Here is a 13,524-nt window from a genome sequence, read left to right on the forward strand (position 1 = left end):
AACCTAGTAAAAGAGGAAGGAATGAGTCAACTGCTATTTAAAAAGTGCATGTCAGGGCACCTGGCTGGTTCAGTCAGTAGAGCATGTGACTCTTGATCTCAGGGTTGTGAGCTCAAGCCCCACATTGGGGGTAGAATTTACTTAAAAATTTAATTTAATTTGAAAAAAAAACAAAAGAGCGCGTGTCATCAAATATCTTAGCTTCTCACTGGTTAAAATGTAATCACTCCTTGTCCAAAAGTTTACAGGCCTAAGAAAGCCCATCCTATTCTCCTGACTATGGGTGCAGCTGTATGTAGGATTTGGAAAGAATATATTCTGGGGTGGTACATAGGTGCATTTAGAAAGTAACATGGCATGCAAAATTATTCCACAGCAAAAAAGCCATAATGATTTCATGCTTAAAAAACAGAAGATGGGCTCTTGGGTAGGGCTGAGTGGGTTCAGTGTCTGAGTCTTGATTTCGGCTCAGGTCATGATGCCATGGTTTGCGAGTTCAAGCTCCACACTGGCAGCACGGAGTCTGCTTGAGATTCTCTCTTTCCCTCTCTCTCTCTGCCCCTCCCCTGCTTGTGTGCGCTCAATCTCAATCGCGCTCGCTCTCTCTCTCTCTCTCAAATTAAACAAATAAATACATTAAAATAAAAAAGACAAACTTGCCTCAAGTCTTTCGGCATTATTGCTAGATCTCAATTGGAAAGTGTTTAGTCTAACATTAAAATAAATAAATGTTTATCCTTCAGTTATTTGTTTCTCATAATTTTCCATAATGTAGGGGACAAGGGTGCTGGGAAGACCTGCAAACAGTAACCTAGCTTTTATCCTTTACTAATAAATACCAAACTGGACCAATGTACAAATAATTGTATAATTTTGAAGAAACCTCAGAGCTAATATTTTAACTAAGAATAGCTTTAATATTTTACTTAATTTTTAATATAAAGATTTGGAATGATTGTTTTACTTCCAGGAGTTTCTCAGTAGTTTTCGAGTAGCACAGCAGAACATATTTAAGTGCCTTCTGTGTAATTTCCATCACATTGTGTATGTATGTGCATACTTTCCTCCCAAATCCTATCTGTAACTATATTAAAAATTAAGTTCAAGTTGATTACAACTTATTATTGTTTTTTTTTAATGTTTATTCTTGAGAGACAGAGAATGCACAGGGGAGGAGCAGAGAAAGGAGACACAGAATCTGAAGCAGGCTCCAGGCTCTGAGCTGTCAGCACAGAGCCTGAGGCAGGGCTTGAAGTCACAAACCACAAGATCATGACCTGAGCCGAAGTTGGATGCTTAACTGACTGAGCCATCCAGGAGCCTCAATTATTTATAACTTTGTATTGCTACCTTCAGTCTTCCAGTGATGAGAACTTTCATTGTACAGCAGCCCACAGAGCAGATTCCTAAAAAAAAAGGGATGAGAGAAAAGCCTGATTACACCCGTAGCTCAGTAGATCACCATTAGAAATACTTGGATACAAAAAAGTTGCAACTATTTATTTGAAGAAGGGTTCTTCATGCTTAGCAAGGTAGACATCCTCCCTCACCACCACCATGTATATTTGTCAAAGGAGAATGAGAGCAGCTGTTGCCATTCCTTAGTCCACCTGGCAAGAAAGCATGCACATGTGGGGTCCCATGTTTCTTTGTGGCCATGACCCTTAAAAGGGACTTTAAAATCAGGAATTGGGGGGAATATTAGTGGGAATAATTTCCAGTAGAAAATTAACTTAAATCTGGAATAGACTTAGAAGAATTGGGAGTTAAGATACAAATGGTTGTGTCATTTGGGGTATTGCCAGTGCTTCCATTTCACTACTTATTCAATCTCTTGGTCTATATCAGTAATCCCTCTAGATGGAAAAAAAAAAAGGATGGAAATAAGTAATAATTCATAAAATATTTAAATTACCCTTGTACATGAATCTGGTGATACAGTTTTGTTAGAGTGGTTGGGCACAACACGGTACTTAAAAAATTCCGGTGACAATGAAGTATTTTTTTTCCTGGGCAACATAAGAGGGTACTCAGGAGGACAAATACTAAGAATATACCTTCCTGGACACCTGGGTGGGTCAGTTGGTTAAGTGTCCAACTCTTGATTTCAGCTCAGGTCATGATCTAAAGGTTCCTGAGATAGAGCCCCATGTTGGGCTCTGCACTGACAGTGTGGAGCCTGCTTGGGATTCTTTCCCCCTCTCTCTGCCCCTCCCCTGCTTGTGTGGGCATGCCGGTGTGGTATCTGTCTCTCTCTCTCTCAAAATAAATAAACATTTTTTTTAAAAGAATAGACCTCCCTGAAAAAGTCTTTCTACATTCATTCACTCACCAACCTAATTATGGTTGAATTTTGCCACTTGTAAGTTGTAAAGTACACATTGAACTGTAATCCTAGTGTTCCCATTTCTAAGAAAGAGAAAATTACCTGCAAAATATAACTGACCAACCTAATTGATTTGGAGAGATTCTAGGAGTTGATTTTTATCAATAAACTTCTGAAAATAAGGCAATTGATGGTCAAGAAAGGAAGCCATGTATTTTTAATTCTTTAAACCCAGGGCCCAAATAATAGATTTATTTTAATTTTTTCCCCAAGGGTTGACACATGAAAGAAGTGATCATTAACTCAGGATGCTTGAGTGAATATGGAAAAACAAACTTTAACAATGTTCTAAATGATCGATTTAAGAAAAAAAAAAATAATTAGAAGTACCAGATTTTCCCATAGAGCATCCATAATTTTATAGGAAGCCTGGTTCAAGGCCAATAGCAGTGAATTTTACTGCTACCTACTGGTGAGTTCTGAATCTATATAGCATAGAGGGAGAGATATCCAAGCACATTTAGGAATGCTCTTGGGGACATCTGAACTCATGGTACAGCTGAAGACCAATCAGTGGTGAGTCAGGGTTTTGTTGTTTCTGAGAAAGTGTTGGCAAGATAAAAGCATCTAAATAAATATTTGAACAACAGTATTCATGTAGCACTTTAAAGTCAATCCAAGTATTTTAAAGATTTTAACTAGGTGTTTTCACATATACTTGTTTAGTCTCCATTTATGATGCAGAGAGTAGTTTTTATCTCTCTTTAGCAGTTTAGGAACTAAAGCTCTTTAGACACTAAGTAACTTGACAGAGGCCTTGTAAGGGAGCTGAGAAGCAAGCACAGGTTATCAGACTCCAGCCTCAAACTTTTTCTCCTGTATCACACTGACTCTTATGGTACCATTCCCCCCATCTTGGTACACCTCTCCTCATCCTGCAATTCACTGTTTTCCTCTTGGATCCAGGGTTGCTGATTCACATGGCATTGATCCCAGTGGTTCAGCACTAACCTATAATTCTGCCAGACACATCACCTTGTGTAGGATGATGCACAAGAGGCAGGGGAGACTAGTGATTAAGAGTTGGGAAATTAAATCCCTGGGTCGAACATCCTAGAGCTCTACTACCTACTGGCTATGTGGCCTGGGACATGTTTTCTTAAACTTTCCCTTTCTCAGTTTCCATGTAATAATAGTACTGTAGTACTATCCCATAATATTGTTGTAGGACTAAATGAATCAATTAACATAAAGTTTTTAATATACCACCTGGCAAATGGTAATCACTAAGGCTTGGCTATTATTTTTATAAACCCCCTGTTCTCCTTGGAAACATGCAATGGAAAATGTGGTTTTGTCTTCCTCAAGTTCATCTTCCCTTAGGTACAACCTTTTAATTTATTTTCAATAAAACCAAGAGAGTATATTTTTTTAAAAATAGAAACTCATAGCCATGAGAGTGATGTGTTCTTTTCTGAATATCAGAGTACAAATGATGTGGGTTCTGACCTTGGTTCACCCTAGGAAAGAAATTATTTTCTAATAGTCCTTTTTACCTTTTGGATTTAATTTGTGTTTTTTGCAGGGATTTTTTTTTTAAGATACTGTAGAATGGCATCACATTTACCAAAACCGAATTTTGTAGCCTATACCTTTTGCAATGCAGAAGTCAGATTAATACATTTGCACAAAGAGACTTTTCTGCATTTATACCTCATGCACCATGGACATCTTCCGCACAAACCTCTTCATCCTGCACAACTCGGTGCTTCCGTTTACCAACCCTGTGTTTCCATCTGAAGAGCGTTCTTCATTTACTGAGTGAAGGGCTTTGAAGAGATGATTCTAACTTTGGGCCCATATAATGTGCTCTCAGCCGCTAATTCGTTTATATCTAGCCAATTAAGAAATAATTTTTTCCTCTCTGTCTACATACTGCCATCTCTTGTGTAGCACAGAAACAACAGACTAGATTTCCTAAACCTCTTTCATTATGTTATTCCCTGGCTTAAAGACTTTCAGCTGTTACTCATTACATACGGGTTAAAGTGCAAACTCTTTAGGGCAGAGTCCTCACCTGGGTCTGCCTAGATACACAGACTGCATTGTAGCTAAACTAACATTCTAACTTAGATTTGTGCCTTTAGCTTTCTCTTCTCAACTTGCAAATGTCCCTATCCCTTTGTCTCTGTCCTAGTAAACTCTCTCCATCATGAAAAGCACCCTTATCCAGGAAGCTTCCTGTGTCTAGCCTACATCTGGCTCAGTAGACTGGAAGAGTTTTCTGTTCTACCATTTCTTTGTGGTAGAAGTGTGTGTAAGTTGCTTTAAACATCTCAAGGCCTTACCCCGGCTGAGTATTGGGATGAATATTATGTAGCATTCATGGTTATGATGAGGACTTACTGAGGTAATACAGGTAAAAGTGATTGCTTTTATGCCAGAAACATAGTAGTTGGTCAGTAACTTCAACAACAAATATTACCTCCCATTTGTGTATCATGCAACTTATTAATGCTACCAATTTGATACATATATTTTTGTCTGGTTATAGTTTTTACAGGTAATGTTCTATCCTTCCAAAGAGACCCAAGCTCTGTAATAGCTAGAATTACCTCGTATGCATCCTGGCATTCTCCACTTATCCTAGCAAAGGACTTTACACATAATAGAGGCTGAGTAAATGGTTGCAAGATTAACCATGGAAACAGTTTTTCCGCAGGTACTGTGACCATGAAATTGACGGAACAGAAAATATGCTGTAGTCCCTGAGTGGCATAAGGTTTAGGGACCTGAAATAGTGGTCTTTGTATGAGCCTATGTTTGGAAAACAGAGAGCATATTTTAAGCCCTAGAAATTTTGGAGCCTATCAAGGACAGTGACTTCTTGTCCAGTGTCACCTTCATATAAGCTTGACTTGGCATTACAGTCACATTTTCTTATCTCATGAATAGATCTAAAAGTTACTCAAAAGAATCGCTTTCTTTTTGACCCTATCTTCATTTGTACATTCATTTATTTGTTTACTCAAATATTTTCCTCACAACCTAGTGTGCTCTAGATGTTGGGCTAGGTGTTGTGAATGGATTCATGAGTCATAGTTTAAGGAGCTTATATTCAGTGAGAAGTATGTATATTTACTGAATGATGACAATATTCAGAAGAAATTAAAATTCTAAATTATTGCCATAATGGAAAAGTATTAATTCCAAAGTATTAATAATGAACACATTGCTATCTTTTTTGTGAGATTTCAGAAAATAACAGCATTATTTTGTCCACTGTTTTAAAGTACACACACACACACACACACACACACACACACCACAGTTTCCTCTGTTTTAAGGGACCTTTGAGAGTAACTAGTCTTGATGGTTTACTCTGCACATGGAGTCTCCAGGGGGGAGAGAGTTACTGTCTTGGGTCATGAAGTTGGCAAGGGCAGACCTAGATACGAACTCTCTTGATGGTAGTCTATCACTTTTCCTTGTGGTTATCTTATCCAACCCAATATTTGTGGTGAGGGTCTGTCAGCTGTCCCCTTGGCTCTGAAAGACTGTTAGGAGGATTCAGCCTCATGCAAACCAGCAGCTGCTTTCTCTGAGCAGCATTTGAATGCGACACTGACCCCCAAGGAGGAAATGGTTTCCCTGTGGTGTGAACTCTTCTACACTCTTGCCACCCACACATATTTACATCTCCTGCATTCCTGAGTTACAGTGGAATGCTTCATTACAGCGGCCCAGCCAGGAGGACATGCCCTGGGGAGTTGATTCACAGACAAATGTATTATTCACAAGCTTGATCTGATCATACAAAATTTGCACTAGAACCACACGCCCTGAGGAAATTCCTTTCATAAACCTAAATGATTGTATTTAAGAGAGTGATGTGGAAGAACAGAAAGTCTGTGAGCTGGAAGGGGGTGGAGTGATCTCCAGTTTGCAGTGGGGCAGCTCACAGAGGAACCAGTTCTGAGCCCCCTCCTCTACTCCATGCCTCCTGTAGGCTCTTCCCTTCCCTTTAAAGAGCCCTCTTTTGACAGTTTTGAAGGAGGGAATGATGAATTAAGTAGAGTTGCTGAATTATTTTAATGATGGTTTCTATGACAACGAGACAAATAACTTTCCATGCACTCTGTGTTTTAAGCAAAGAAGCATTAGGCAAATAATTTTTCTGCAAAGTGAATGTGGTAAAAATGAAACCCTATAGGTATTTGGTTACCATCAGGTATGAAAGATTTGTACAGTATTCCTCCACCTGCATTCAAAAGTTGTTCTACTTGGAATCGGAGTCAACATTTTCTTAGCATAAAAGTCTCCGGCATTCCTTGACCCAAAAAATGTAACCTTAACGTGTACTTTTACATTCTTCAGACCTGGACCTCCCTAGTTTCCTCCTGAGGGAGGTTATAACCTTGCCGGTAATAGCTAAGGGGAATGCTTGATTTCTTTTTTTCTGGCAGTTCTTACCTGTACAAGCTTCTCTGTGGTCATTCTGTAAGTCCTGCCCTGGCTCCAACGGGCCAGTTTAAACTCACAGGGTAACTGCATTAATGTAACATTTTTGCATTGAGGGTTGGTCAGCAGAGTGCTGTGCAATTGATACTTCTGCTACTTCCAACTCGAGCTTTGCAGAGAGAAACCTATCTATTATTAAAAACCCTATTAGCAGTGGTAAGATTGCACTGCTCTCTCACTATAGCTGCTGAGTGTTATCTAATTGGTTTTTATTACTTCGAAAACCCAGGGAGTGTGCGGCTCAAATGCGCATTTGCTAACAGTTGTGTTCTTTCCTTGTACGCATTGGAGATGCTTTTACATCCTTTAGGTTTTTGTCAGCAGGAGAAAAGGGAAAATAATAGCGAGCATTTCCAAGAGTACCTGGATTAGGACTGCAGACCCCAGGATTAGGTCGGCTGTGACCACTGTAGGACTCAGCTACATGAATGTTCATCACTTGTGTGGCTTCTCCCATTATGTGGAGTGCAGAGTCTGTTTTCAGAATTATGGCATTATTTATCGCTCGTGTGATGCTATTGTCTATTTTCTGTAGACTTGATTTTATTCACATTAAGAAAAATGTTTATATATTTTGAGAGAGAGATAGCAAGCATGAGCATGAGTGCAGGAGAGGCAGAGAGAAAGGCAGGGAGAGAGAGAATCCTAAGCAGATTCTGCTCTGTCAGCCTAGAGCTCAATGCAGGGTTCAATCCCACAAACTGTGAGATCATGACCTGAGCCCAAATCAAGAGTCGGACACTTAGCCAACTGAAGCCACCCATGCGCCCATTTATTTGCATTTTTAAACTGGTAACTCAGTTCTCTATAACTATTGGTTTACTCATTTAAATGGAACAATTCGCAATGAGCTTATATCCTTTTACTTGTCATGTGAGTGTCTTCTTCAGACTCAATATGAGATATTAGAAAAGATGCATCCTTTAGCCTCATTGATTACCAGCTCTCTTGCATTTAATTTCTCTTGAAAGATACTATGGTTCTTGCTTGAAAGTAGTAGTAGTAGTAGTAGTAGTAGTAGTAGTAGTAGCAGCAGTGTTAGTAGTAGTAGTAACAGTAGTAGTAACAGTGGTAGTAGCAGCAGTGTTTAGTCGTAGTAGTAGTACTAGTAGTAGTAACAACAGTGGTAGTAGCAACAGTGTTAGCAATAGTAATAGTAGTATTACTAGTAGTAATAGTAGCAGCAGCAGTAGTATTAGTAGTAGTGATTAGCAGTTGCAACAGCTGCAGCAGCATCAGTATTTTCTCTGGTGACTTTTTCTTTTTCCCTCTAAAGGCTTTGCAGCCTTTCTTGAAATACTTTGAGCCAGCGTAAACATTCCAAACCACCCTCATTCTTGGGGAAAACTGACCTGTGCGTCAAGGCTTGATTTGTGAGTGTCTAGATGTTTCATTTAGTTCATTATCTCCTTCCTTTTTGACTCCATTTTTACCCCTTCGCTGAAGTAAATGGCTTTCTCCAGGATCATCTCCAGTACTTGCATTCGGCTTTCATCTTTGTTTTCCCTTTTTGGTATCTATGTTGCCTTTAACAGTATGTTCCCAGTAAGTGATAATAATAGCAGAATTTTGTGAACGCTTACGATGTGCCAAATGCTGTTGTAATCACTTTAAACATATAGTCAAGTCATTGAAGTATTTCATTAACTCACTGAATTCTCACAATATCCCACAAAGTGAAGAAAATACTATACTTTCCAATTTATAGACAAGGACGTCGAGATAGAATAAGGTGAAGTCACTTGTCCTACGTTTCCCAACTTGGGGAGCTGAGATTCTATTCCAGATGTTCTCAGAGGTGCATAGTCTCTGTTCTTGGCCTCGCTGCAGGGCTGTCCCTCAGAATTCTCTCTGGCTTCTCATCAGTGATGTCCTTGCCTCTCACACTGCTGAGGCCAAATTCAATTGAACAAACATGAATTGAGTGTCCAATAGGGGCCAGCTCATTGTCTCTTTCAGAGTCTCCTCTGGTCCCCTTGATCGTTTGTTGTATTCAGCAGGGAGAGATTAAGGCCACAATCATGCTATGGCTTTTAAGGTCTAAGAGCTCATTTCTGGGTGGGGAGAAGGCCGTGTTGGGAGCACTGAGGACCTGCGCCATCAGTCCTTCCTCATCTCCTAATGATTAAGAATTTCACTGTGATCCTCTCGATGTCCCAGTCTTATCATCATAAATTTATGCAATCGCTCCCTTTTCTTTGACCTCCAAATCTAATCAGCGACTAACTGTTAGTGATCTCCCCCCTTAAAATTCATCTCCACAGCCATAACTCTACCTGAGGCTCTAATCGCTTTGCTACTGAATTGCAGTAATGGTCTAAATGGCTTCTCTTCCCCCAGGTTCTGTCCATTCCAGTCCAGTTACCCACATCATACACACTGGCCCCCGAAGCACTTCCAGTTATCTTCTGTGACCTAGATCAAATATGAACTCTCCTCTGAAACCTTTCCAGATCACTCTACAGTTGGTCATTCTTGCATCTTTTAGGACTAGTCAAATAGTGTCATATACCTGTTTGTCATGTCACTGCCTTTAAAATTCCTTGTGACCAGGACTATTATTTTTCTCTGTATACATCACATTCAGCACTGTGTCTGGTGCATAATAACCACTCAGTTAATGTATGAATGAATGTACAATTGAATGCGGGGATGCATGACTGGATAAATATGTAAATGAAAGAAATAACATTAAATGACTGAAGGGATTTTCAGTTGCCCACCTTAGCAAGTCCAAATCTCTCAACATGGTCACACAGGACCAGTGCCCTGCCCTTCCTTCAACTGGTCTTATCTCTAACACTTGATGGTTTGGCCCTGGTTTGCCAAGTGTGTTTATTCCTCTCTTCACATATTATTTTCTCCTCCTTGCATTAATGGTTCAAGGCATTCCCTTCTCTTAGAACATCCTTTTACATATTTCTCCATCATTTTCTTTCTCAACAAAGTCTACCCCAATCATCTCCAGTTCCACTAGTCATCATTCTTTTGTTCACATAAATAATGATCACAATAGACTGGTGAGGATCTGTTATTGTCATGATAATTTATTAAAATGAAACCATCCACCAAGGAGTTGGCATGATGCCATTTAACATATTTAGCATCAGACATCCAGTGGCCAGGATTGCAGTCTCAAAGTTAGTGTGTGCCCACAGTCAATGTATTGCCTGCTGTGAGCCTTAGTTTACTCTTTGGTAAATGGAGATAAAAAACTATTAGCTACTTCACAAGTTTGTGGTAGTATCGAGTGTTTTCCAGGACCAACAACCAGTACTCTGATTCTGTAAAGTCCAACTGGGGGTCCAACAATTCACTTCAATACTGACAGTATCTATCTGTAGTTCGCACAACTTTGGACAGGTTAAAAAGTTCAGTCCCACGAGACTGCCCCCCACTTCAGGCAACAGTCAGAAGTCCTGGGCCTCCCAACCTCTGACCAACTGGCTATAATCAGTTCCTATGACCCCTGCTAAGTTCATTAATTTGCTGAAACAAGTCACAGAACTGAGGAAGGCAGCTTACTTATGCTTACCTGTTTACTAAAAAGGATACAAATGAACAGTCAGATGGAGAGGTACATAGGGTGAAGTCTGGAAGGGTCCCAAGTTCAAAGCTTAGGTCTCTGGTGGAGTTGAGGCACACCACCATCCCCCGCACATGAATGTGTTCACAATTTCAGAAGTTGAGCAGATTTCTTTGTTTTAAAGAATTTTATCTCTGGTGTCTTTCCCTTCTCAAAGGTGTCTCTGAAAGTTCTAACACTTTAATCACTTTAAGTGACCAGCCCCATCCTGAGGCTATCTAGGGATTCCACCCTAAATTATCTCATTTGCATAAACCCAGGTCTGATCACATGAAGAACTACAGACTTTCCTATCACCCAGGAAATTCCAAAGATTTTAGGATCTCTGTGCCAGGAAACACTCGAGACAAAAACCAAGTACATTTCTTATTATATCACAAAATGATTAAATGAAACTCTTTATGCAAAATATAATTTAGTAAAATATTTTGGAAGTAAGTTTTCCTTTGTAAGGTATAAATATACATAACAAGGTATTACGTAAGTGTTGTTGTAATAAGCACTTAACACTGCCTCTCTTCTCAAGACTCAAAAGGAAAAACGCAAAACAAAACACCCCTAACATCATTTTTACTGCATCACTGAATTCTATAGTTTCCCTGTCTCTAAAAGGCTTTCTTTCAAAATATCCCAACTAAGCTAATCTTCCCAAGGAATAGCCCTTGGTGTATTAACAAGCATACCATATATGGAGAAACTTCTAAACTTTCTCTAAACCTTACAACAGTCCTAGCTGGTCAACAGTATCATCCTCCATGAACAGAGGAATAAACTGAGGCTCAATCAAGTCAACTCACTTTCACATGGGGACAAGGCTCCTAGGTTTGGAGCTGCAATTCAAATTTAAGGTTATCTCAAAATGAAGTCCACACCCTAGTCATGGCACCATGATGACTGTCACAGAGGGTCATTATTTCACATTAGTATTTCATTGAGGATCCTATTTTACAGTAAATGCAGCATCCCTGCAGTTGGCTACTAGGATGTGAAAGGAGACAAAAGAACCACATGCGGATCTGGATGTCTGCGTGGAGCACTGTCCTGTTGGGGTCAGTAGGTTGGCTTCTTGCCATCCAGGGATGATGCCTTTTATAATGAGGAAGTTAAAAAGATAATTATGGAAATTAATTCCCGAACTGCTGTGGCCTGTGAACTCTACCAAGCAGAACTTTGAATATGAAGGGCAGTGCTGCAAGGGAGAGCAGAAGCAGAAAATTGTACCTTAGCAGTGTCTTAGGGGGTGAGCAGAACTGCTTTCATACGACCCCACGGTCGTATTGAACGAGTGTGTGTATGAGCTTGTGTGTGGGTGCGTGTTGTGGTATGATTACATGTCTGTGAGCATTCCTGTCACCTGATGCATACAAATGTTCTATTAACGAAATAACTTACTGTAGTCAATAGGCTAAATCAAACTAAATGACATCAACTTGCTCTACAAGGATAGAAATCTATTAGGATTAAGGGAATTTAAAAGCCAGTCAGAATGAACAGATGAAAAAGGAAAGAAGGAAAGAGAAAGTTGAACATCTAACCCATAATCTACTCATTTCTTCCTGTTCCCAGAAACTGCCTAATCTACTTTTGCAGATAGATGAGAAAATACCCCGGCTTGCAAAAGCTTGTCAGCATCCCACCACATTGAACACTCAGCCGATGCCAAGCTCAAGGCATGAAGAAATTCAAGATCAATGCTGAGAAATGCATTTCCTAGGTTTTTAAATATTCTTGGGTCATAATCTGATTTCTTTTCAACCAGTCCAAACTCTTCCCAGTTCTGTGCTTCAGCTAATATGAAGGGCAGTAAGCATACTCCCCAAACGTGGATTCTGAGAAGTCACTTAAGAAACATTCTTCCTGGAATTCTGTGTGATTCAGATGGAAATGTTCACAAGTAATATCCATGTATCACTAAAAATGGAAGAAGAGAGGACCACACATTTCTATTTTCTAATACTGCCAAGGTGCACACTTCCTATAATTTCCAGAGACCCACACTATAATTCACTCTCTGTCCTGTGATCTGCCTCTTTTCTGTGTCTCATTAGATTTAATTCAGTAATCATACCCTACAAGCCATTCAGGCAGAAATACCCTTGCTGATTGTAACTTTTGCCGACTAGTCCATGAATATTACTGTAGTGTGTGTGTGTACGTGTGCATATCCGCATGTGGGAGAAGAAAGACTGTCGCCTCCATCAGTAGCTGCCTCTCTCTGTGTGTTTAATTTGGTCTTTCTCCCTATTTCGCATTTCCCACTTTGTGTCCATGGGAATTGGAATGCCACCCCTCAAGAATGCCAATACCAGTAAACAAATCCTTTTTCCTCACCAGCCACCTTAGTGTGAAGTCTCTTCCTTTCTTTCTTTTCTGTATTTTTAATTACCTCATCCTTGTGGTATTCACAGGCCATCACCCCTTCTCAAAGACTCCTGTGTTTGTAACCCTGTTATGCTTTCACAACTGAGATTTCTCTCTCAGCCTTTTCCTCTTACATTTCAGTGTCTGTGCGTTGCCTGCTTTTTGTCCCCATTGTTTTTTGACTTTCTTCCTTACCCCCTAATTTGTTTTCTAGACGTGATTATCTCTTGCTTATCCCCAGGTGAACTTGTGAACACGGTTTCTTTTTGCTTCCCTTACCTCTTGTGTGGCATGTATATGTCAATTCCCATTTCCTCTGGGAGAGGTATAAGGAGTAGCAGTTGCTGAATGGTATGTGCATTTTAGTTTAGAAGATGTATCTGTATCTTTCCACTGCCTTGTTTCATTTCTTTATGCATGAGCAACATCACTCAAGCCGAACTAAAGCTTAACAGCCTGCAACTGCACAATGCGTATCCCATAAAAAAATGGTTCAGGTTCCCAAATGAATATGAAGCATTGATTTGTATGGTAGAGAAGTTAAAGGGTCTCAGGAAGCCAAGATTTTGTATTTTTAATATTTTTTCTTTATGCAGAGCCTTAAAGAATCATTGATTTGCATTCTGAAGGATCAAATAGAAGCCATAGCATTTTGTCCCTTCATATTGAGCAATGAGATTGAAGATTCTAAAATGCAAATCCTAAGGGAAGAGTCAAATAAGGCACCAAA

The sequence above is a fragment of the Prionailurus viverrinus genome, chromosome C2 (genome assembly GCF_022837055.1).
Source record: "Prionailurus viverrinus isolate Anna chromosome C2, UM_Priviv_1.0, whole genome shotgun sequence".
NCBI lineage: Eukaryota > Metazoa > Chordata > Mammalia > Carnivora > Felidae > Prionailurus > Prionailurus viverrinus.